This window comes from Dipodomys spectabilis, unplaced genomic scaffold, assembly GCF_019054845.1.
Source record: "Dipodomys spectabilis isolate Male_0828 unplaced genomic scaffold, ASM1905484v1 ptg000054l, whole genome shotgun sequence".
In the NCBI taxonomy this organism is placed as follows: Eukaryota; Metazoa; Chordata; class Mammalia; order Rodentia; family Heteromyidae; genus Dipodomys; species Dipodomys spectabilis.
In genome coordinates this window covers 16471583-16498820 of record NW_024870731.1, presented here as the reverse complement: position 1 = coordinate 16498820, position 27238 = coordinate 16471583, and the positions used below count along the sequence as shown (strand labels likewise).

General features: G+C 36.7%; 1 protein-coding gene and 1 long non-coding RNA gene across 3 annotated transcripts in view; one reads left to right on the top strand and one right to left on the bottom strand.

Annotated features, from left to right (window-relative positions):
- The window catches only part of LOC122108183 (ubiquitin-conjugating enzyme E2 E2), a 229600-nt gene that overhangs the window by 79287 nt on the left and 123075 nt on the right, over nucleotides 1-27238 (bottom strand). The window lies entirely within an intron of this gene.
- On the top strand, nucleotides 11803-27010 carry LOC122108184. Its single transcript, XR_006147494.1, has 3 exons — nucleotides 11803-11814; nucleotides 18739-18746; nucleotides 26761-27010. It is a non-coding gene; the product is annotated as an uncharacterized LOC122108184 (long non-coding RNA).

Genomic DNA, 27238 nt, shown 5'->3' with positions numbered 1-27238 from the left:
TCAGTTGCTCAGATTTCCCTACCACAGCCCTGATTACTGTGGCTGTTTCCACTCCTGTATGGTCTGCATTTACCGGTCTTTTCAATGTGAAAGTCAAGGTGTACTTTGTATCCACACTTCTCTAATAGATGTAATAATTACTGACTTTTTAGCTCAATTATTTTTACTTGTTTCTTGTTGATATGACATTGAATAATGACTTCCAAGCTCCTTATATGTCAAACTGGAAAGTGCACATTTTAAACTATAGATTTTAGAGATAGATGTGGATATGAGACAATTTAAGTGAGTCTATTCTTCTTAAAGACAACAAAATAGGGAAGGAAGAAAGTTAAATGGCCGGATCAAATAGTTAGACCCACTTAATACTATCAAAACTGTACAGATCCCAGTGTCTCTACTTCCCTCTGTAACTAAAAAGTGGTTTAAGGATATTAGAAAGAAAGAAAAACACAACAAAATCTATTTATGGAGACACATACTGAAATATTTATAAAGAAATCAACTGATGTCTGGAATTTGTCTTAAACCTCAAGGAAAATAGTTGGTTTTTTTTTTTAGGGGTGTATTTAAAAACATGTTGTGTTTTATTGAAAAAAAAAATGTGATGAGAAGACATTCCTTACCACACTAATGTCTTACTTTGTATATGATTTTATTTCTCCCGACTGAAATGCTAAAAACATAGTAAAGTATAAAAGAACATTTTTTTTTAAGTTTTTAAAGCTCATTTTCTACCCATTACTATGTAAAAAGCTTGTGCCATTATTAGAAAGCTTGTGAAGCTGATATTAGGAGGTTAAGCTGGCTTAGTACATCTACCAATTCAGAGGTAGAATAAATTCCCAATTATAAACCAAATTGCCTTATTTATATAAAACATTCACCAATCATCATTTTTTCCATTCTTTAAACATCTCAGAGCTACCAGCTCCAGCTGAGATAAAATTGACATCATTTTGTGCACTTAACTACAAACCTTTTATAAAACATACACTTACACAATAAAAGCTCAATTTGCTTTTTGATTCTTAAGTGAAATATTTTGCTTGCAGTAGAAGAACTTTCATTAATGGTATAATTTGTACGAGATTTTCAAAAGAATGTTCATTAATCCAAACAGCAGGATTAAAATTTCTGTATATTACCTTAGAAAGCTATAATATTCAGCACCAATTAAAGAACAGGAAAATCAAAAGTATTCAGATCAGTTAATTTTTTTTCCATTCAGAAAAACAACATGGCCCCTTTTGAGCTGACTCTTCTTCAATGCTTATTGTAGATGAATGATCTCTATGATAACTGGAAGCCTTGGCTAACTTTTCATTAATATTGTTCTATAAATATGTAGTTTAATTTAATTTAATTTTTGGTTTTTTTGTTTGTTTGTTTTATTTTATTTTTGGCTTAGGTAGTTTAATATAAAAAAGAAGCTCTTTAAAGACTTAGGTCTTAAAGAATTTGGTACTTTTTTCCCCCTATAGTATCTACAGCATAAATAGCTGGTAGAATTAAGTACAATTATCAAACACTACTTATCATACCAATTTTGCCAGGGAATAAGAACTTGTAGGAAGCTCTGTAATATCCATTTGCATGCAATACACTCAAAATTCAAGGATGAGCACCAGTGGCTCCTGTCTGTGACCTTAGCTATTCAAAAGTCTGAATTCAGAGGATTACAGTTTGAAATCAGCTCAGGAAGAAAAGTTTATGAGACTCCATCTCCAAAACAAAACAAACCCCCACCCAAACAAGTAGAAAGCATGCCTCAAGTGGCAGAGTACAAGCCAAGAAATCAAGTTGAGCGAGTACAAGGTCCTGAGTTCAACCCCCAATACTTCCCCAAAAGAACCTTCTCCACTAGTACTTTGTTATTAAGTAAGGTGTGAGCCTGAGGATGAAGCATCTCATTTAGCCAGTATCTTTACTCTTAAAGATAGATCTAGGTCCTACTATTACTGAACTTTGAAAAAAGAACTGGATTTATTTCCATATTTTAAATCAAATCTTCTACAAGTAAACACAATGAACATTTCTTCCATTTTGAAAAAGTGTTAACTGCTTACATTCTGGCTTTCAGAAATGCATTTTAAGCATCTAGTAACTATTAAAATGTTGGATTTGGAAGTGAATAAACGTATTGGCCACATACCTACTATACATTATAGTATTTGTATGTTATCAAGTAATCAAAACAGTAATAAACTTAAAAAAAAAGACCAAGAGCTTTTATCTAGCCTGGAAAATGTATCAATTCTCATCTTGACAGAGATTAAACAATTGCTGGTTGGAGGCATGGCTCGAGTAGTAGAGCATACCAGGTACCAAGAAGAAGAGGGAAAGAGGGAGAGAGGAAAGGAAGAAGGAAAGATGAAACAATTGTGAACCAATGAAACAAGGGGCTATGCTGAAGACAGGCAAAACTCATATTAACCCTTGAGAAAAAGGTTTTATATACATAGCAAATAGAAACAGCAGAGTTCTGTTTTTATATATTTACTATTAAGTGATAAATAACGTAACTATAAGAGAATACCAGTTAAGGAGTTAAAACTTTTTATTTTATGTTTTTTATTGTAAAAATGCTGTACAGAGGGGTTACAGTTACATGAGCAAGGTAATGAGTATATTTCCTATTGAGCATTGTTGCCTCCTTCTTTGTTTTCCCCCTAACCATCCCTTCCCTCCCACCTCCCCGCCGAAGTTGTAAAGTTCGTTTTCAACATAGTGTTTTGTAAATCTCATTGTTACAACCTGTATCCTTATTTAAGCATTTTGTTTTTTCCCTTCCCCTCCCCAAATCAGAGAAGTGTAAATATAAGATGTTGGGCACCAACATCAAAGACAGTGAAAATGGGTTATACAGTGGGGGAGGAACACACAAAGTGGAACTTTTTTTTGAGAACTTTTTCTTTTATTCACTTACTCTACACTGCTAATATACTAGACCTCTAAGATATCTGCAGAATTAGAATTTGAATAAACTTGCTTTAGTTACAATAATAGCTATCAAACTGTTCTTTAGAGAAACAAAACAATTATAGGCTCAGAATTTAAAGCTTTGATATGAGTGTGGTTCCTTAACAAAAAAGAACATTTTCAACAAGAACTGCAAAGCAACAATTCTTCATTGTATATTAAAAGTAGACAGAGAAAAACCAATCCTTTAAAAATATAGTACCAACTTGCCCTATATGCAGAATGGTAACTTAGGTGTCAAAAATTAAGGTAAAAATTTGAAGAACAAATATCAAGATTTTGGTGGCTGGAACATCTTAAGATAAAAAGGAACTAGAAATGTCATCATGCCTAGTAATGAGTTGCATGGATGCTCTTGGCAACTCATTACTCACCATTCACTTGAGCATCACTTTCTAGAAAGAGAAGAATTTCTAAGTATACAGCTTATGTGGTATCAGTTTCCTATAATTGCTGTGTCTCTTTGAGTAAAACAAAATCTGCTTTCCTCATGAGTCCCTGTTCTAGCTTCTCAAAAGTAGGTCAAGTTAAATATCTCATCCACCTGATAACCCACAAGTATTTGCAGCAGCTCTCTGGTTTTCTCAAAGACTTTCATTTTTCTTTTTCCTGTATACGGCTGAGGACACGGCAGACACTGTTACAAGCATAACAAATTGATAGAAAGGAACATCTAGTCCTCCGATAATTCTTGTTTGCCTGCTCAGTATTTTAAAATCTCCATAGTGAGGTATGAATTCTTCAGTTCTTGTTAATGCTGGCAATGCTGGCCTGGGAGCAGTGAACAGCAACTCTTCTTTCATAAGAGCGAGATTCTGCTCCAGTTCACCACTGTCTTTTCACCATTCAACTATCATCTCCTATGAACACCTCTCTTCTCATGCTATTGAAAACAGCCACTTTACCCCTCACGGGGCCTGAACTCTGGGCCTGGGCACTGTCCCTCAGCTCTTCAGCTCAAGGCTAGTGCTCTACCACTTGAGCCACAGTGCCACTTCCAGCCTTTTTTCTTTTTTGCTTATGTGGTGCTGAGGAATTGAACCCAGGGCCTCAGGCATGCAAGGCAAGCGCTCTACCACTGAGCTACCTTCCCAACCCCTCTCTGATTCTTTTGTTACCTCTCCTCCAAAAATATTTCTTGAAGAACTTGTTCCTAGCAGGGTATTAGTGGTTGACACTTGTAATCCTGGCTACTCAAGGAGGCTGAGATCTGAGGATCATGGCTCAAAGCCAACAGGGGCAAGAAAGTCAGTGAGATTCTCATCTCTAATAAAAACTACTCAGGAAAGGCCAGAAGTGGCATTGTGGCTCAAAGTAGTAGAGCACTATCCTTGAGCAGAGGCAGCTCAAGGACAGCACCCAGGCTCTGAGTTCAAAACCAAGGACCAACTAAAAAAAAAAAAAAAAAAAGAACTTGCTCCCACTCCAGAAATATCAACATGAAGCACAATCTTTCACTTAACTCTCTTGGGTTTGGAATATGCATACATATCTATAATTTAGAGAACTGTATGTTAATTTATTACCACATAGAATCCACTCATTTTTATTGGCAGTCCAGTAATTGGACCCATTGACCAAAAAAACCTCAAACCTCCTGTTACCTCTATTAACATTTCTATCATCCAATAACTGTGCCATTATTTAGGAAAGTAAAACTTCATGTCTTGCATTTATTCCTCTTATGTTTCATCTTTTAGATAAACAAAAGACTTGTCTGCTAAGCCAAGTAATGCTAGACTGTACCAGACATTAATAACTGCCTAATTACATTAAGGGTTTCAAACATTCATTAAAACATTTTCCACTGCCCTAAAGAATTACAGAAATTTAGGTCATTTATGTGATCACAAAGCTCAGAGAAACACCTTAAAAGCACCAGTAAAGTACATAGGATATCATGTCCCATGTCCCTTTCAGACAGTTCAAACTTTCAGAAAAGTTTTCCCTAACTAAAGTCCACTTTTGCTTCTTTTAATGTTTTTTCTTAAACATTTGATTTGTTTGTGCTGGTCCTGGGGCTTGAACTCAGGGTTTGGGTGCTGTCCCTCAACTTTTTTGCTCAAGGTATACTCTACCACATGAGCCATAGGAATAAAAAATCTTACTTCTTCTACATGATTTCTAGAGCTTTCTTTTAACATGTCTGAAAAGGGTTCTTCATATCTTCCTCAAGTTTACTCTGCTCCTAATTACTCAACACCTAGTAATGTACTGTGGGCCTCTGAAGACAGACAAATATATGTAAAGATCATTCCTTTCTTGAAAGAGTGAAGTATAAAGGAGACATCCTGAAAGAAACAAGACTTAAACTAAACTTTCAAGTGCTTGTATCAAGAGAAGTGCAACAAGTTAGCGGATATTTATGCCTCTTTACAATGTATAAATGAGGCTTATATGAATTTTAAGTTTTGCATACAGCTCAAGAACATGATGTCAATCAGACAATGGAGACCTATTTAAATTATTTCATTTTATTACAGAGAGAACAGTAAACATTTAAAGAGTTCCTTCTGAGCAACATGATCCATTTATAATCATTAATCATTTTCTGAGCTCTTACTGTATATAATGCATGTTAGATGCTATGGACATAAATCCCACCCTTAGAGAACTGTTTGACAAATAACCAAAACTAATAAATAATGATAATTCGGGCTATTAAACTTTAAGTTCTACAATAAGTGAAAAATACTTGTAATTTTTCATCATGAACTCACTTCTGTAAGCATCTGCCTCGATCTAAACGCATGAAAAAAAATGGTATTAGTAGCTCAGACCAATACTTATGAAAGTCTGACTGTTGGTTTTGAAATCTCCAAATTGTGAAGGGGGTAGAAAGTTCAGGCTTTTGCACACTTGAGCAAAAGAATGGCAATGGAGAGAGCAATTCCAATCCACTAGGGCAGAAGCCTTCAAAAAAGAAGGTCAATTAAATCAATGGTTCACTCATTCATTCATTCAACAAATATTTGTTCAGCATGTAACTCCAGTCAGAAGCTGTACTAAATTAGGATATTAAGGAAAATAGGCATGCCTCAGCTCCCAGAGTGCACAATCTACTTTGGACTCTTTCAGATTATACATAGCAGGCAAATGGAAGTAATCTCTACAGGTCCATTGCAAAACAAATGCTCAAGCAAATCTGACAAGTTTTACTGAAAGCTTTGCTGAGGCTACTCCTGAACTTTATAAAGTCCAGAGTAGCTTTGCACTCTAGGTAGTGCTGTGTCGAACCCAAGATGAATCTTTCTCTTTTTTTTAATGGTATTAAGATGAACTCTGGGCCTTGAGCATGCTAGACAGGTGCTCTAAGCACACTTTCACTCTGGGAGACCTTTTCTAAGGGCAGGTGTACCATATGCTGACAGCCTGTAACTGTCCACATAGAACAACAGAAAAGTATATCTAAAGGGTAGTAAATCCCTCTATGCTTAGAAACATGTTCATAGCGAGAAACAGTAAAGATTGGAATTTATTACAAGTTAATGAGAAAAGTAACATTTGTGAACAAGAAAAGCAGAAAGACTTAGAACAGGTGCTTAAGTCTTTAATCTAATATGCTTATTGCCAAGGGTATTTGAACCATACTTTAATATCATTTGCAAAGTAAAGCATGACTTAAAAACTGCTGAATCTCCCACTTAAGAGTCATCACTGCTGTAATCATCACATCACATCTCTGCTGTTCTGAAGATTCAGGGAGCCTATCTCTGTACTAGCATGAAAGAGCTATCATAACAGTGATTTGTAACACCTCCAGAAAATAGTCTGTTGCTGACAGAATGCCTAGCTTAAGATGAGTGAACAAAACTTTTTCAGTTACAATCTTACCTGACAGCTTTTCACAAGAATAATATAATTTCACAAATGCAGAGAAGGGCAAATTTTATTTACAAAAATGACACCCAAGAAGTCATAAATTCCAATCAATGACAATCAGGAGTGTCTAGTATCTTCAATTTATTGTAAAATGTTACTGACTGAGCTTTCTCCATGATTTGTGGGAAAATACATTGTATACCACAAAACAAAGATATACACTGACAAATAACTAAAAGGTTTGAAAAGGAATACTGGTGACAAGTTACTCAGTCCATCATCCTGTGGGAACAAAATATGGTGGTTCCGTTGGCTTCAATTATAACTCATTAAGAAATGAAACTTGTAAATATATTAAAAAATTTTGATACATAATATGTAATGAAAACTGCCATGTACAGGACTAAATCAAGAATCCATACTTTAGGAGTAGATGGATAGTATTTAAAGACTTCAATCAGTATTTTAACTCAAGAAGCAAATAAATCCAACATCTTCAGCTGTATCTGTCTTTATCTGCATTTCCAACAGAGCTCATGTGTAAACCTCAAATATGCTAGGAATTAATTTGGGAAAATAAGAGTATTCAGAATACGTGATCTACCAGATACAAGTTCCCCCAATTCTTGTATGAAAAAGAAAAAGATTATCTTATTAAGTCTAGTAGCCCAACACTTTTTGAACTATTTATCAGATCACAAAAGCTCTGAAGCTTTGAGTCTGGGTGCCTTCAAGGTTCAGCGGCTTACAGGAAGCATATATGTGTATCTGTTAGCACAGACAACTCCAGGGACTGGTAGTATAAAGAAACAGAACACAACGGTTCCCCTGCCCAAGATTTTTTTTTTCATTTACATTACTTTGTTATTAGAGGTGATGTTCAGAGGGGTTACATTTATATGAGTCAGATAATAAATACATTTCCTTTCATTCATTTCCTGTCATCTGCTCTCTCATTCTCTCCCATTTCCTCCCTTCCATCTCTACCTTCAAATTGTATAGCTCACTTTTATCAATGTCTAGTGAGCTCTACTGCTAAACTTTTCCCCTTTGCCCTGGAGTTCTGTGCCCACCTGCAGATATACGGGTGAATACACTATGTAAAAGGTAAAGAATACAGAATCATCAGAAAAAGAAAAAACAAATTTTAAAAAGTCTTAAAAAGTGAGGAGGAAAACAGGAGAAAAAAGGGAGGGGGTAACACTGTTTGAAAAGAAATGTACTCAATGCCTTACTTATGTAACTGCAATCTCTCTATCACTTCTACAATAAACATTTTTTAAGTCTTTTGTTTCCATATCTTAGGAGTATGTATATTATTGTATAGAAATATGAAGAGTGCTTAGGCATTACACCTTTGTGACTCTCTCCTAAGGCCATCTTCTTTTGGTCTCACTGTATGTGAGCATCTAGAATCTGTGTAATTTGTAATATCCCAGTGCGTTTTAGATCTAACTTCCACATAACAGAGAGAACATGTGCCATTTGTCTCTATGATCTTCCTGTCCAAGCTTTTTACTTCATTCGTTCATCCATTCTCATCGTCTCCTTTGTGTAGTATATGTCACAATTTAACAGAAAAGATCACATTTTTATGAGTAGAAATGAGGGAGTGAGATTGGGTCAGGGCCAGTCCAGAGAACCAGAACTGGAGACAGAGACAAAGTGTAAGAGTCACACTAAATGGGGAAGAATCTTCACAAGGCAGGTTTACAGTACCAGCTATGAAGTTTCACTTCCTTTGTTAGAATGAAGCACACATGTTTTAAAACAGGAAATAGGACTTGTAGAGACTTTAGAATGCAAGCTTAGCATGCACTAGGCCATGGGTTCAAACCCCAGTACCCTAAAAAAATTAGTAATAACCTTTTAATAAAACAGATAATTAAAGGAAAAGTCATTAATATTCATGCTTAATGTATAAGATTATAGTGTAATCAGAACACAGAAAAGGAACTTTGAGTTATGAGATTATACTCATATTCTACCTACTACCTGTAAGTAAATTGACTATTTTAAAAACTCTCCATTCTGGCAGAGGAGAAGTCCCTGTGGACTCTGGATTTAGAGTCATTAAGAAAGTGTGCTCCTCTGTCCCTGACTTAACTTCTCAATGCAGAGTTGTAGTTGGAGTACACAAAGTGAAAAGGCAAGAAGAACCAGCCTTTACCATGACTTTCTGAAATTTCACCTCTTTCTCCTCTGCTTTCTTCTTTCTTTCCATTTCATTGGTTCTTACACAGTGTAAAATGCCAAACCAACAGGCAATAACAACAGTTATCCTGATGTACCAATGAGGAAATCAGCAAAGAAAGTATACTCAGCCTACAATTATGCCACAAGCAAATCATGGTTTCAGGATTTGAACCAGTGAAGCCAGAACCCCAAATTCTTGCTCCTTACCATAACCACAATACACAATATCCAAGAAGACAGAACTTAGTAGTACTATGACCACCTAAAGCTTGTATTTCCCTTGACAGAGTCATAGCAAATCTAATGCCTATTTTTCTCCCTTTGTTGGGACCAGCATTAAGTCACCTGGTGTACCTGCTGTTCCGAGAAGGATGCATAGACCGAGGAAGGAAAGCTTTGACCAGGCAGCTCTACTGCTTGTAAATCTGGTGTGGCCTACTCAATGAAATAGAAAAAGAAATCTCAGAAAAGTATGTGGGTTTATCTATGTTCTATATGACAGAATTTATAGATTAAATAAGGCTAAAGGGGGAGAACTAACAGGTTGGATAAAAGAATTCAGGAAGGCCCTGACTGAATTGAAGGGTGAGCCAAAACAAGATGGAATTCACCATAGTTAACTGCAGTATTTCAGTAAGAATCAGAGAAACCTATTTTGTTTCTATATAAAGAAATATCCCCCCCCCAAAAAAATCAGTGAGAAATTGGGGTTCTTATGTCCTTAAGCAAACATTTTTAGGAGAGATATCTAGAACTCTGAGCTAATCATAGAATGCCTTGCTCACTCTGGGCTCTTTAGGAAAAACAAACAGGAATAACTAAGGGGAGACAGTTGCATTCTTGGTTTCTTCCCTAAGTCAAACCCTGTCAAAACCATCAATAATGAGAATTTCTTCTCTAGAAAGAGGAACAGGACAACTTTACTGGAGTCCAGTTCCACATTCACAGATGAATGAACTATGGTAAGGCTTAGAAGTGTCTTCCAGGAATATACAACCGGGAATCTACTAAACTCCAACTGCTGGGACTATGTATTTACCATGCAACTTATATACCATCACCCTAGAGAGAATATGATGGGTGTGAGAGTTAAGACTTTACCCTGCATGGCTGGATTAGACAAAAATGGAACAAGAGTATATCACAGGGATGTAGACACCTATTCTTCATGAGAAAAACCTGACCCTCCCTTGAACACTTTTGGATAGCTCAACTTTTGAGACATCAGGCTACTCTATATTGCAAGTATTCTAGAAAAAAACTGAATTACACCCATAATACTACCCCAACAAAGGAAACAAAATGAATCCTTCCACTTACTGAATTGATCTAGACAACCTCCAAGAAAGAAGAAAATTCAGAGTCTGGTAACTAGTGCTTACTTAATAGAAACCTATTTCTAAAGCAAATAATCACCCCCTAACAGCAGTTTCAGAAATTGGATTGTCTAAGCAGATAACCTTACTCTAGGACACAGCTGTGAACTAAGACAAGACTTTGTCATTAGTAGTTTTGATGTACAACATCCATCCCTTTCTAGTCTCTTAGTTCACACTGTCAACACTTCCAAGATTGGCTTTGTTCTTTCTCTACTACCTTTACCTTTTGATCCTTTCCCCTATATTGGCCATGCATTTTGGTTTATGAAACATTTCTAGTACTCTCAATAATGAGCTAGGAAAGCTATAGATGTCAAAGCAAATTACTGATAGTAGATACTCATGCTATAAAATTAGCCCACAGTATGAGATTCATGAGATGATTTCTTCTGAATTCTCATCCTTAGGACCCTTAAGTGACCACAGTGGAGCTAAAATATAGCACACAGGTGAGTAGAATGGTTGTCTCTTCAAGCTCTCCCTTTTATAAAGGGCTTGATCAAAATGCTCACCATAATATTACTCTAAGAATTTGTGTTAATGAAAACGTAGTACAATGTATTGAGTAAAACTGACTTGATGCTGTGAGAAGTGATCTTTTGCAAAACGGAAAAAAAGAGGAAGAAACACAAGAACTACTTTCAACAGTTTGTACACCATTATCTCTAGAATCTTATTATTATTAACCATTGATAATATTTCTCTGGAAATATCTGTTTAATGAAACTTTATCTAAGGATAGTACACTGGCCTTTAAAAAGGAAAATATAATATGCTCCTGATGTGTCTAAATGGTTTTTAAAATTTTTATTTATTTATTTTTGGTCAGTTGTAGGACTTGAACTGTGGGCTTGGGTGCTGTCCCTCAGCTCTTCAGCTCAAGGTTAGCACTCTACCACTTGAGCTAGGCACCACTTCCGGTTTTCTGGTGGTTAAATGGAGATAAGAGTCTCATGGTCATTCCTGCCTGGGCTGGCTTTGAATGGCAATCCTCAGATCTCAGCCTCCTGAGTAGCTAGGATTACAGGTGTGAGCCACTGGCGCTCAGCTCTAAATGTTTTTTTTTTTTTTTTTTTGGGGGGGGGGGGGTGGTCCGGTCATGGGGCCTGCACTCTGGGCCTGGGCGCTGTCCCTCAGCTCTTCAGCTCAAGGCTAGCACTCTACCACTTGAGCCACAGCACCACTTCTGGCTTTTTTCTTTTTGTTTATGTGGTGCTGAGGAATCGAACCCAGGGTCTCATGCATGCAAGGCAAGCACTCTACCATTGAGCCACCTTCCCAGCCCCTCTAAATGTTTTGGAATACAATTTTTCATTCGTCAGTACACATATACCTATATATTTCAATGTTATGATTCAGATAACTATTAGTAAGTAGAAATATTCTTTGTTTTACTGGAGATTATATTTTTACACATAACTACTTCTGTGTGTGTGTGTGTGTGTGTGTGTGTGTGTGTGTGTGTGTGTGTGTGTGTGTGTGTGTGTGTGTGTGTGTGTGTGTGTGTGTGTGTGTGTGTGTGTGTGTGTGTGTGTGTGTGTGTGTGTGTGTGTGTGTGTCTTGGATGGGGCTTGAACTCAGGGCCTCTGTACTGTCCCTGAGCTTTTGTGTTCAAGGCTAGTGCTCTACTATGTGGGCCACAATAGTACTTTTGGTTTTTTTGATGGTTAATTGAGAAAAACAAATCTCATAGACTTTCCTGCCCAGGGTGGCTTTAATTGCTATCTTTGGATCTCAGTAGCTTCTGAGTAGCTAGTTAACCACCAGTGCCTGAGCAAATCTGCACTTTTCATTTTACTACCTTACATAGGTAACTGTAACCCCTCTGTATATCGCCCTTGACAATAAAATACAATTTCGAAAAAGTTTAATGTATTTTACTATTTTAAATTCAGCAATCTTAATATTTCTTTTAGATTAAAAACCAACTATAAGCTTTGCACTGGTGGTCCACATCTGTAATCCTAGCTAGACTGGGTGCTGAGACTAGAAGGATTGCTGACAGAAGCCAGTAGGGGCATAAAAGACTGCGAGATTCCATTTCCAATAAGCCAGTCAAATGTCACACTGGAAGTATTGTTCAAGTGATAAAAGTGCCAATCCTAAGCAAGAAAACCTAGAGAGAATATGAAGCTCTGAGTTCAGGTTCTGTTATCAGCAAACAAGCAAACATCAAAAAACCCTAAAACCAAGTGCAGATAAAGAGAAAAGAAAAATTATTCATAATTTAAACTCTTGCTGCCACTTTCCCATAACTCTTTTGAGATTTCTGTTATCTGTATAATATACACACTCATACTATGCATATAAAATGCATGTATACATATATACATACATCCCTTTTCCCTGTTTCAGAACCCTACTCTCCATGGAGAGCATATGTAAACCCATATACTGTATTTCCCAACATTATATTTCCAGTTAATATAGTTGTATTATAATTATAGAGACCACATAATATTCCATTATGTAAATGTACTGGAATTTAGTTTGTTTCTGTGTCTGGACCTTGAGGTTCTTATCAGTGTAATCAGTGATCTGAAGTACATCCTTACAGTTACTCGTTTTATATACTTGTGTGGTTGTTTCCTGAGGCTAACTTTGTTGACATGATATTTCTGAGTGGAAGAGTTGCACATAGGTAAAGTCTTTGATAAGAGTTGACAATCTCTCCTCCAGCCATCTGCCTATGATAGAATAGTACCTCCTACTGTCCTCCATATTTAGGATGCTGAATTTTTATTTTAATCTCTGACAGTCTAACACATGAAAAATAACATTTCACGGTTAAATTTACATCAATCTAACTACCAGTGGTACAGAATCATTTTTGTGTAAATTGCTGTCTAGTTACTTCTCTTTAACCAAATAAAATTAACATGCAAAACTGAAAAATCCAGAACCATAATTATGGAAATGTTGTATTTGTGTTTGCTTATATATATATATATATATATATATATATATATATATATTTGGTTTTTTTAAACCAAAAACATTTTTTAACTTAATTTTATTGTCAAGGTGATGTACAGAGGGCTACAGTTACATATGCAAAGTAGTGAGTACATTTCTTGAACTTGTTACTCCCCTCCCTCCTTTTCTCCCCCACTTTCCCTCCTCCCTGACAAGTTGTACATTCATTTTCTACATATTATCTTGTGAATATTACTGTTGCATTGGTTCTTCTTTTGTCCTTTGTCTCACCATTTTGTTGTTCCCCTTCCTTTCCCTGGTTCAGATAAACGTATACACAATACCTAGGGTATCAAAATCAAATACAGTGACAACAGGGGACAAACTGTAAGAAAAACAACATAAAAAAGAAATTACATAGTACATTATAAACAACATAAAAAAAGAAATTACATAGTACATTATAAACAACAACAAAGAAAAACCTCATTTCCATGTCTTGGAGTTCATTTTGTTTAGTATCATCTTATATGGTCATATGTACAAAGCTATTGAGCTATTCTGTTAATCTGCTAGGACTATCCTTGACATAAACTAATTATTACAAATGAGGGAAACCATGAAATCTATGTTTCTTTGGGTCTTAAGTATTTGTCACAGGGATGAAAAGCTAAAACATTCTCTGTATTAAACTGAATCGTATTCTCTAAAAGATGTGCTCAAGTATTAATCCTCAGAATTGTAAATATGGTATTATTTGAAAATAAAGTCTTCATAGATACACTTAAGATGAGATTAGAATGGGCTCTTAATTTAATGACTGGTGCATTTGTAAGAGAAAGGAGAGGGATATGTGGATTCTGAGATACAGAATACACATACCTCGAGAGGGAAAGTGAGAACAGAGGCAGAGATTGTAGTGATGCAGCTACAAGCCATGGACTGCAGGGAGCCACCAGAGACGTAACAAGAATAGTTTCTTTCCCAGAATCTTCAGAAGGACCTTTGATATCTCTGCCGATACAGTGATTTCAGACTCCCACCCTCAGGTGAGAAAATACTTGTTTTAAAGACTGTCAAGTTTGTGTAATTTGCTATAGAAACCCTACAAAACCCCTTAAGAAGAAATTCAACATCAGCAACAAGACAGTGTACAAAATAAAAAAGTTACAGCATCCATTTCCACAACAGTCTTTTGTAGTCAAAGGGAAAAGTATAATGTGGGGGGAAGGGGTAGATTTCACTAACAGAATAAAACACATACTGTCCTATCTTCTAATAGAGTAAGAGTGAGTGTATCAATCAGGAAATGTCTATAGGCTACTTGCAGAAATTTTGACCCAACAACTCTTATATTCTACCAATATTATATTAATACTTCCTTTGCAAGTACTTAAAAATTAAAATTTATTTTGGTACATTACTATATCAATTAAAGAAATCCTCTGCTCTGTAACCTAATACCTGTTTTCTAACCAACTCTGTAACTCTTTTTATGAGAGATTATTTCATGTCTTAGTGACATTGAGTTGAATGTTTAAAAGTACCAAGTGATGCACAATGCCCTCTTCCATAGATATCTACCTTCATTCTTCTCAAGACCTGTGTGAGAGAAGTGGTGTTATACATACAATCCATTTGTATGTATAACCACTGATTATAACCAAGGTAATAATCAATGACTTGTTACTTTAGTTACTAAGGTCTAATAGCTTCCTATAAACATCACTCCATATACACGGGATATTCTCTGAGTCACGTAAAAGTATCATTGCCGATTTATGATAGCATTATTTAGAATCCCTGAGGGAAAATCATCAAAGGCTAATAACTTTTTTCATTTGTTCATGTTTGATGTTACAGCTGTGAAGCAAAGACAAAAAAAAAAAAAAAACCTGACAAGCACACTCCAATTAACAACTGTACTCCTGAGAGAAAATAAAATTAAATTCCAGTAATGGTAAAACTGGTAACTTCTTGTGAGCCAATTTTTATATATACCCCATGAGGCACAGCAGGGTGCTGCTCAACTGAGCAGCTTTCAATTTTCAAAACTCTACTTACAGTGTGCAATTCTGATGTTATACTGACCAGAATCCATTTCTAATTCAAGTCCAATATATCTTAGCATAAAGCTTATGATTTCTATGACTAGTCATCAGAGTTTGACACAATACATCTAAAGCTTTATCCACAATTGGCACATGTAACCGCTTTAAACTTGGGCCTAACTCTGAATTGAGAAAAATTGTTACTGAACTAAACTAGCAGATTTACACACTTAGTGAATCTCAACTTAATGATTTTCCAGATAAATCACACTCATTTTAAACAAGATATCTAATCCAAATAAATACTTAAATAGCTTTATATGAAAAGAATTTCATTATAGCACAAAAAAGAAAATTTTTATTTCTTTACAGATAAAGAGAATGATCACAATTTGATCATGAGACCACAAATATATTTATTTAGCTCTAAGTGAACTTCTTCTTTTCTAAACATGTGTCTAAAATATTTATAGTCTATTTCTAAATGGCCCTTCCTTATTAAATATCAATAGGAAGAATTAGCACAGTTTTATGCTATACAGACATTATTAGCCAGGTTCTGGTGGTGGCTTATCCTAGCAACTTAGGAGATGCAACCTGGAGGATGGTGGTTAGAAGGCAGCCTGGGCAGAAAAGTCTGTGAGATTCTATCTCTAATTAACCAGCAAAAAGCTGAGCTTCAGGTATTGCTCAAGGGGTAGAGTACCAGCTGTGAACTGACAAATTGAGCAAGATGCCAGGCCCCTGATTCAAACTTCAGTTCTGCCAAAACAAAATAGTTCAAAAACCACTACCATTACCACCACCAAAAAAAACCAAACAAATAAAGAAGACATTACTATGTTACGATAATTTATAGATTCTTTACCAAAGTTATGCTATTTTGTACACATAATACTTTGATTTTGTGAAGGACTATAAAATCAGGCAAAAATCCTTCAGAATGCTGGGTCAAGTTCTACCTCAAAACTTTATTAATAAACAGCATCATCCTATTTCCCACCCCCCAAGAAAGTACAAATATAGCTGGGTGCAGGAGGTTGAGATTTGAGGATCATGGTATGAAGCCAGCCCAGGCAGTAAACTCTGAGAGATTCATATCTCCAATTAATCACAGAAAAAGCTGGATGTGGTGCTGTGGTTCAAGTGGTTAAAGCGCAAGCCTTGAGCAAAAAACAGCCCGGGGATAGTCTAGTCCCAGAGTTCAAGCCCCAGGCCCAGAAAAAAAAAAGACAAATATGTAAGCAAACATCTGCATTTAACTCTGAAGGTTCCAGTGAGGTAGGACAGGTAGATGAGAAATTCCTATCAAAAGGGCCAGACTAAAAAGTCGAAATCAGAAAAATGAAAAAGAAAGCTGTGCTCCCCTCTTGTCATATTTCTTTTTAGAAGCTAAGTTATAAGGATTAGGAGACCTAAGAGAATCTTTCTAAATTTGCCTTCTCTTCTGTAATGACAAATACTACAAACTCTTTGGGTAGAGACAGAAACAAACTAACAATCAGGAGTTGCTAGACAAACATGACAATGTAAACTCTTCCTGTCAACTCAGAAAGTATAAAGGCTATAGATGAGAACAACCATTTTGAAATTTTAACTTGCTTTCCTTCATAGTGAACAGGAAACGTTTATTTCTCTTTATTTAGCCTTGTGATACAAAATAAATCCTTACTACAACTTTCACCTTAAGACTTTCTCCTTTTAGTGAGATAACCTAAAATACTTTGCATGAGTGGATCTCAAGGGGCTGTGTGTGTGTTGGTACTGGAGCTTGACCTCAGGGCCTGGGCACTGTCCCTAGCTCTTTGGCTCAAGGGTGTGTGTGTGTGTGTGTGTGTGTGTGTGTGTGTGTGTGTGTGTGTGTGTGTGTGTGTGTGTGTGTGTGTGTGTGTGTGTGTGTGTGTGTGTGTGTGTGTGTGTGTGTGTGTGTGTGTGTGTGTGTCTGTGTGTGTGTGTCTGTGTGTGTGTGTGTCTGTGTGTGTGTGTGTGTCTGTGTGTGTGTGTGTGTGTGTGTGTGTCTGTGTGTGTGTCAGGGCCTGGGCATTGAGCCATAGCTCCACTTCCAGCTTTTTGTGCATGGAGATGAGTCTCATGAAATTTCCTGCACAGGATGGTTTTGAAACCATGATCCTAAGATCTCAGCCCTGTGAGTAGCTAGCATTACAGGTGTGAGCCATTGGAATTGTGATTTTTTTTTCTTGGAAACAGATGAAGAAGGAACTTCTCCCTAATTATTTGGTGACACCATCACTTTCATAAACTTCAAGTTAAGGATTATTATGGAAATGGAACCCTTTTTTAAAATTTAATTTTATTGCCAGGGTGACATACAGAGGGGTTACAGTTACTTAAGATAGTGAGTACATTTCTTGTCAAACACTGTTACCCCTCCCCCCCCCCCCCTTTTTATTCTGTCGGTTGTGGGGCTTGAACTCTGGACCTGGGCTGTCCCTGAGCTCTTCAGCTCAAGGCTAGCACTCTACCACTTCAGCTACAGCACCACTTCTGGTTTTCTGGTGGTTTATCAGAGATAAGAGGCTCATGGACTTTTCTGCCCAGGCTGGATCTGAACCGAGATCTTCAGATCTCAGCCTCCTGAGGAGCTAGGATTACAGGTGTGAGCCACTACACCCAGCTACCCCTTCCCTCTTTTATCTTCCCTCCCCTCTGGAACCCTTTTAAAAATAAGAATTTTTGTCCTTTATTATTTGTATTTACACTTGAGAGAAAAAGAGGCACAAATAAAAGACTTCAAACTTTTAAGTTTGAGATGTATAATCAAGTTTAAGAATAAAATGGTACGAAGATTGGTATTTTCTCCATATTTTCCACATATATACAAATAATGTACACGCTGCAAAAAGAAACAACAAAAGTTGGCTAGGGTAATATACACATGCGATCTCAGCATTTAGGAGGCTGAGGCAGAAAGATCTCAAATTCCAGGCCAATTTTGAGTACAAAGCAAGCAGCTGACTAGTCTGGGTTGTATAGTGACACATAATCTAAACATTAAAATAAAATAAAAATAAAGCAAAAAGAAAAGTAAAACTAACAGTATGGAGAGAGGTACAGAGGAGATAGATTAAACAGGGCAAATGCTGATAACAGCGGGGGCTGAATAATGGTGGCTTAACTATTTACTTCTGTATTATATAAACATTTTCAAATAAAAAGTTCAACGATTTTCAAACAGCTCTGCCAACTAATCACAATGTTAACTTATCATTTTAAGTTTGCAGACATTAGCTGAGGCCATAAAGCCAAGGCTAAATAGAAGTGCTGCTGACAGACTTCAGCTGCTCTCTCCGTTTGCCGTCTCAGGTCTTGAAGCAAGATAGAGGAGGAGTCAGAAAAATTATGTTATTTTCAACAAATATCTAAAAGGCAAGACTCAGAAGTTAAAACTAGGAAGTAAAATGAAAAAGCATTTAGGCTCCCTTCCTACCACACAACATTTTTAATGCTGTTACAAGATCAGGAGACATGGAAGGGCTATCTAATCCTGCCTTCTCCTTTGAAATATAGAGGGCCTAACTAAATGTGCTTTCTTTGAAATGGTAAAAATCTGAAACTTTACAGAATGAGTAGAGGAGAATGAAAAGGCATATTTGGCAGAGGAAATCTTGTCTTAACAGTAATTTACCCACCCAGAACCACTGTCTATGCATTAAGAGTAACTAGAGTTGTCCATCCCCAAAAGTATAAAAACTACAGATAGGAATCACCATTTTGAAAGTCTTTTAACTTTCCCCTTGTCAGACTTCCACTTTCTTATGGCTTTAATAAAACTTTTGAACTTCTAAAGGTTCTACAAGGGGGTTACGATTGAACATTCCATCTAAGTATGCAGTGATTTGTGATCAGTTACTCCTTTCATCAGATTTTTCCATCCACCCTGTGTTTCCCCTCAAACTCTCACATTTCCCATTCCTTTGATTACGTATGTACACTGAGTATCCTTTGTGTGAGATACTCTGAAATGATTTTCATGAGATTGTATATGGAAACTGGGAACCTGAGGGAAGCCCTTATCCATCCTCCAGTGTCACTGCAGTATTTAATTTTTTCCCAGAAAATAAAACAGAACACAAATGTGACAGGTTAATTTTGGATAAGGGATATTAGAAGGAGAGTAGGGGATAGGATTCAAAGCTTGCATAATGGTCTTTTTCAGGCTATTCTGAAAGTTAAGCCTAAAATCTCAGTTCTCTAGGGAGACAGAATATGCCAACCATTTTGATGACCCCTTTTGCACAGCGACTTTAGCATATGAAACTCAAGAGAAAAACTGATTCCAAGGTAGTTGGAGAGTTGAAGAAACTCGCCATGGATTTAAAATCCCACTAAACATGGTTAAGGATTTGAAATGGGTTTTCCTTCTGACCCTTCCCCCCTCCCCCGCCCCCAGGGCACTGAGTTTATGAAGTTATGCCAAAAAAGATAAGTGCATTAAATTGAATACTTTAAAGCACAGAGGGAAGTCTCAAGTCCTGCTGGCTGAATCTGAAAGCACTTTCTCCAACAAGACTGGACATGCATACCTCTAGGCATACAAATTTCCTTTAAATTCGCAAGAGAACTGTTTCCTTATTTCATCTTCCTTAATTATCATGGTCACAGAAGACAGGGTTAAGCAAGGATAGCCCCGTGGATAATCTTTTAGGAAACTCTTAACCACTCGTCTCAATCTTCCCTTTACCAAAAGCTTTCACCATAGTTAGCAACCTGAAAATTACCAAATTTATTTCAGCTTTAGTGTGCCATGTTGATCTCTACAGTTTTAACTAAGCACACAATATCTAAAACTTTCATGTACTATGTGAGTTCTTTATGTCTATTCTTCTCATTCCTCTTAATAACCTCACAAAGTAGGCATTACTCTTGTGATTTCAGACAGGAAAAGGGAGGCTTGAGCAGAGTTAAAAATATCATTTTGAAATCATACACGCAGTATGTAACTCCCAGAATCCGAACCTATTTTAGCCTCTCCTACACTTTCCAATTGGCTGCATTCTCTCTAGAAGGAAAGGAAATTTAAAAAAAAAAAAAAAAGAGGAAGGGGCTGGGAAGGTAGCTCAGTGGTAGAGTGCTTGCCTTGCTTGCATGAGGCCCTGGGTTCAATTCCTCAGCAGCACATCAATAGAAAAAGCCATAAGTGGCGCTGTGGCTCAAATGGTAGAGTGCTAGCCTTGAGCTGAAGAGCTGAGGGACAGTGCCCAGGCCCAGAGTTCAAGCCCCATGACCAACAAAAAAAAAAAAAAAAAAAAAAGAAAAAGAAAAGAAAGAAAAAGAAAAAAAAGAGAGGAAGCCTTCAAAGAATAAAGAGAATATGCACTACCAAAAATCTTTATAACCTGGATGATCTTGAAAAAAACATCAAAGTTCTCTTTTACATTTTGGTTCTGCATTTCAGGCAACGTGAAACCCCAGTGTAGTACTTTTAAGAAAAATTCATCATTTTCATTCATTCATTTATTTTATTCACTTACTTTTTTTGTGTGGCACTTGACAGCTAAATCAAGGCTTCAAATATGTTAATATCTTAGCTAACATCTCATCAGTTACTTTTCATTTAATTTTTAGTATAATTTTATTGTTGTTATTATTGTGTTATATAGAGGAGTTACAGTTTCATAAGTCAAGTAATGAGTACATTTCTGTTTTGGACAATATCATCCCTTCCTTCACGTTTCCCCAGTTTTTTTTTGTTTTTTGTTTTTTTTTGTGAAAATACTGTACAGAGGGGTTACAATTACATGGGCAAGATAATGAGTACATTTCTTATCAAGCATTGTAGCCTCCTCCTTTGTTTCCCCTTCCTATCCCTTCCCATCCTCCTCCTGCCCCCCATCCAATCCTCCTCCCCGCCCCTCACCAAAGTTGTTGTGTTTCTGGGTCTCTATTAAGAAAATTTGGGCCTGTGCCAAGGAGACCTAGGGTTTCTCCTATTCCATCCTGTAATGTTCTCAGAGTGTCTGCTTTGACTCCAAGGTCTCTGATCCATTTGGAGTTGATTCTAGTGCAGGGTGATATAGAATGATCTAGCTTTAGTTTTCTATAAGTAGTTAACCAATTTTGCCAGCACTATTTACTGAAGAGGTTGTCTTTCTTCCATTCTATTTTTTTAGCTCCCTTATTGAAGATTAGATGGCTATAGATCTGTAGGTTCATTTCAGGGATTTCAATTCTGTTCCATTGGTCCTGAGGTCTGTTCTTGTGCCAGTACCAAGCTGTTTTGATTACTATGGCTTTGTAGTAGAGTTTGAAATTTGGTATTGATATTCCTCCAGCACTGTTCTTTCTGTTGAGGATTGTTTTTGCTATTCAGGGTCTTTTATTGTTCCATATGTATTTTTGGATTGCCTCTTCTATTTCCTTGAAGAATGAGGTTGGATTTTTTTTTTATTTTTTAACATGCACAGAATCCTAAGTGAGATTTTCATTCAGAAAAGTATAATTAAAAGAGGTTAATATGCCTGACAACATATTTGTTAAATAATGCAGCAAGTATTTTTCATTTAAAAACAAGAAGTTGACGTTTTAACTAGGCCCTAAATATGGGAAACTCTTTAGAAACATTAACTCTTTTGAAGGGTTAACTCACAGAATCAGAAGAAACACTGTCATATATATCATTTTGACTTAGCCTTGTATTGAGAATAAAAAGCGTAAGAGCTCCAAAAGCAGAGCTGTGAGGTTTGGGAGTTTGGAATGCCTCCTCTCAATATACTCCCAGAATGCCAATCAGTACCAGTTTGACAGAAATTCAGATCTCTATCCTGGGTGTAGGATAATTGGACCCCCAACTTTCTAAAAACAAGGAGATAGACAATAGCCTATGCAAATTCTAAGTCATTTACTGCTTACCTCTACTTCCTAAGATAAGTCATTTATCACTTGACTAAGATTGTATCTCATGATAGGTGTTTGTGAATTCAAAGATATTGATTAAAATCTTATTGCATGTTTGGTGCTTGTGACTTCAAGAATATTGATACCTGGCTTTCTGCAGTACATTCCTGTACTCTACTCAATAAATACTTTGCAAAAAGGACCTTGGACACCTGAAAATGGTGGAAGGTCTCAGGGCCCAAACCTCAATTCCACAGTCTGGTCACTGTTACTGCCTTGTCCCTGGTCACAGCAAGTTGAAACTAAAAGGTGTCTCCCAAAGAAATGTTATAGAAATTTAAGTGCCCTGCAACGAACAGTAGAGACCACAGAAGTCCCTAAATAAATTTAATGAAAGAGGAAGGCACTAGTTGTCCCTCTTCTTATCCTCCCCCTAAGGTATAAGATATTTAAGTGCCAGAATGCTACCTCAAAAAAATATGCCTGGAGCTAGGCATGGCAGCATACTCATGAAATCCTAGCCACATAGGAAACAGAGGTAGAGAGACTGAGACATGAAGCCAACATGAACAGTTAAGTGTGTGATCCTATTTGAAAAACCAGAGTAAAAATGACTGAGCACATTGCTCAAATGGTAAAGTACTTGCCTAGCATGAGGCACTGTATGTACAATCCTTGACACCACAGATTGATTGCCTAACACTGACACACAGACAGTCAGACACTGACACACACACAGAGACAAAGAGACAGACAGACAGACAGACACACACACACACACACACACACACACACACAACCTGTCAAGAAATTATTTCTCTGGACTCTAGCCTTACAGATACCTGGTCATCATTTCTGCTTGGATTCTTCTTGAGAACTCTGAGGAATCAACAGAGTACTCAGCACATCTCAAAAGACAGATTATGAGGAATATAGGTGGTTCTTAACACATCACATCATCTGAAAAAGCAGTACCTCCTCCTCATGACCTGGTAGGTCTCAGGTTTCCTACACTTGACTTTCTCACAAGAGCTAGCAGGTTTAGTTCCTGTTACTTGAAAAAAAATGGAACATTTTCCTTCCTACTGGCTTGATTTTTCTGAGGAATCATACAGAGGACCTAATTAGGCTCAATGCTGTTAGTGATTCTGTTCAATAATAGTAAAGTCTAACCAATTCTCTTCTAGATAGATATCCTTATTCTGGTCCAATACTGAACTGACTGAAGGCTGGGCTAACATCATTCCTTTGAGGAAGCTCAAACTCACTCTACAGGTTGTTGGTAAGCTTTTTCTAGGAAAGCTGATGCAGAATTTTCAGATTTGTTAATGTTCCAATTACCTAATTCTTACTTTTTGACATTAAAGCAGCACAAGATAATATGCAAAGGCATCTTACACTAAACACCTTTGGAGTATCTCATGAAACTAACAAGTCCTTTGCTTGACTCGCATTCATTTGTTGTTACTCCTTGTTTATTAAAACAAGTGTCTCACATATAAGCTTCCTGATTCAGATTCTGACACCAGACAATTTAACATTTTAACACTTTAAAATGTCTATCAAATGTGTAGGCAATATTAGATGGTCTAGCTCAGGAAAACTTGATCTATAGAGAACTTGGTCTAAAACCTGTTCTAGAACTTCTAGCAAACTCTATCATATTATTAGTATTATAGTTTGGATCTTGAATGTCCCCCAAAGTCAAATATGTTAAATGGTTGTACACCAGCCTGTGCACTGTTGGAAGGTAGGAGAACTTTAAGAAGGGGTGCCTAGTGGAAGGAAGCTAGGCAATAGAGTATCCCCCCTTGAAAGGGATATAGGAACTTGGGTCCCTCTCTTAGCTTTCTGTCCACCATAAGGTAAACAAGCCTCCTCCACTATGAGCTTGTAGAATGCAGCATTATGCTTCCACAGTCCTAAAGCAACCCAGCCAAGTGACCACTGATTGGAATTTATACAACTGGGAGCAAAAGTAAGTTTTTTGCCCTTAAAAAGTGGTTTTTCAGATATTTTGGCACAGTGATAGAAAGCTGATTAATGTTCATTTTCTTAAAAATATTTTCTCTACTTTCTTGACTAGCTTGTGCTCTGTCTTCTATGTGATACTATGAGATACTTCACTGACATTTCTCCTCTCAGTCTTCATATACAATAAAGCATTTAGTCATGTCTATTTTCCTCCTAAACATATTTTGATCAGTCTGATTCTAACCATCTCAAACCTTTCTTTAAGCTACCAGCATCTTTTACTTTCAAGAGCCCTTTGCTTCATCTCAGGATATTTTGAAGGCTCTATGAAGATAAATCATTGTAAAAGGAAAATATGACCAGGCCACTTCCTTGCTTCACAGATTTCCCAAGGCTCTAACAAGATCTGGCCCCCTGAAATCATCTCTTGTACCTCATCCTCATTCTTTTGGGTTGTACATGTCCTCAAGTCATTTTGATCATGATCCTGTCCTCAGACTTGCTGTTCTCAGCCTATTTTCTTACTTTACTCCTCTCTCTACAGTTAACACAGTTTATTTTTCACTCCTCGGGCCACAGGGAAGCCATGAACGACTCCCAGGCCAGGTTACAATTCTATTAATGTGAGATTTGTCTATACATCTGCCTCCACATTAAAAAATTAAAATGTAGTTTACACCTATTACTTTAGACACTATTCTAAACCTTTCATAAAATTGTTTATCTTCACAAAACCCCATAAAGTAGATACTATTAGAGTTACCTTCATCCTACAGCCATGGCCGCCACCAACTTCTTCCTTTCAGTCTTGTCTCTCATATCTACCAAAGGGAACTGAGGCATAAAGAGATTTAAAAAGCCCATCCAAGGTCAACTAGGCAGTAAGTGGAAGATCCAGACATCAAATCTAAGCCATCTGCCTTCTGTCTATAAATACTGCCTCTTGAATAATAGAGAACTTCACTGGGCTTTAATTTCCTTGTGGCAAGGCCCCAAGCAGAGGTAGTTCACATACAGCCTTGAACATATGAAGTACTAAGTTTATTGAAAGAATGAGTGAAGGAACTGTGAATATTTGCTAGGCCATAATATTAAAACACAGTCCAAATAAGGGACTTTCTACTATGTCCCTGGTGTCAACATACCCCATAAAAGAGTTAACTTTAGAAATCCATATTTGTCCTATGTAAATCAAAGATGAAATCCTTTTTTTTCATATCCAATGGTCATATCTACAAGCAAAACAATTTAACCTACCTATATGTAAAATTATAAGTTAACACTAATAGAAAATTAAGATGTATAACAATCTAGTTATTGAACTTTTGTGATAATTACTTTTGAAAGAAGTATTCCTGTGGAATATCATTAGATTTAAAAGGTACACCACAGAATAGTATCAGAGAGGTAAAATAATGTGTTAAATAAGCATGTAATTATATTTATTGACACTTTGTTATTTTGAAATATGATATACAGACCTGTCACAATGCACAATCATCTTAACCAAACTTGTGCTACCCAAACTCAAAAAGCAATATCTTTGTTTTTATTTGTTTTGCTTTTTTTGAAGTACTGGGGCTCGAACTCAGGACCTCAGCAATCTGCATTTGAGCCATGCCCCAATTCTACTCATATATTCTTTAAGATGGGGTTGCACTATTTTGTATTCAATCTTTCATTTTCAAAATTTAAATTCAAAAAATAATTGGCTATTTAAGTTCTCCTTATCATACAAACATAGGAACTAAAGAGAATAAGATGGTAAAAATATGTTTTAATTCATTTTAACATTAGTAATATAGCATATTATTAACCCAGAAGAGTTACGGGTTAACAAAAAAGTCTGTAGCTGGGTGCCAGCAGACGATGCCTGTAATCCTAGCTACTAAGGAGGCTGATAATCTAAGGATTTGGTTTGAAGCTGGGCAGAGAAGTTCATGAGACTCTTTATTTCCAATTAACTACCACCAAAAAGCCAGAAATCAACCTGTGGCTCAAGTGGTAGAGTGCTAGCCTTGAATAAAAAAGCTCAGGCCCTGAGTTCAAGCCTGAGTAACAGCATGTGTGCATGTGCACGGCCATGTGCGTGCACACAGAGTCAGAAAATGGTCTAACTACATTTTTAAGTATCCTTAGGCCAGTGGTAATATTTTTATATCTTATATCTTCCCAGTATCTAGCAAACTGAAGGTATCTAATACAAATTTTCATGAATGCTTAATGTAAGAATACAGACTTCATTTCTGAAGTATAGTTTATATGAGCACTTGAAATTCATTTGAAATCTATTACTGCATAATTATAATGTCAACATACAGTGATCTCTCACCTATTGCGAGTTACGTTCCAGAGACCTCAGCTATAGGTGAAAATCTGGGAAGTAGCAGCATTACAGTTTTTATTATTTATGTATTTTAAGGCTTTATAAATCCTTCCCATTCTCCTATGAATCTTTCCCACTCTCTTATTAACCTTTCCCACACTCTTATAAACACTTCATATACTCTTAAACGTTTTCTATACTCTTAAACCTATGTAATTTTAACAACACAGAAAGATTCTATAGGTGAAGTATACTACAGCTTGAAGGATGAAGATCATGAATTATGTAGCTGTGCAGTACTGATGGCAATGCAGGCCATGATGATGAGATGAATGTACTGAGCAGCCAAGAAGAGCATTACAGCTCTTCTGAAGGCACCACTTCCTCAGGCGCTTCATCAGGTGGTGCAGAATCTTCACCCTGGTCTGTAACTTCTATTTCCGCTAAAGACATAGGCATAACTGATCTCTTTGTCCAAGTGATGAACATAGTTATAAGGCGTTACTGGCACTGCTTTTTCTTCTGAGTGAGAAGGTTTTTATAAGCTAACATGTTACTCTTGATTGTATTTACAAAGTGCAACGTAAGAAGCAGCTAGGGGTTGCATTCTTCGGCCACTTGCTGAAGTTCTTTGGCCATTCTATCCATGGTTACAAGAGTGCTAGGCCAAACTCCTCTTCTTCTCTAACCCACAGTCCGTCTTGTTCCTCATCCTCTTCTTCACTTGTTTCATCCGT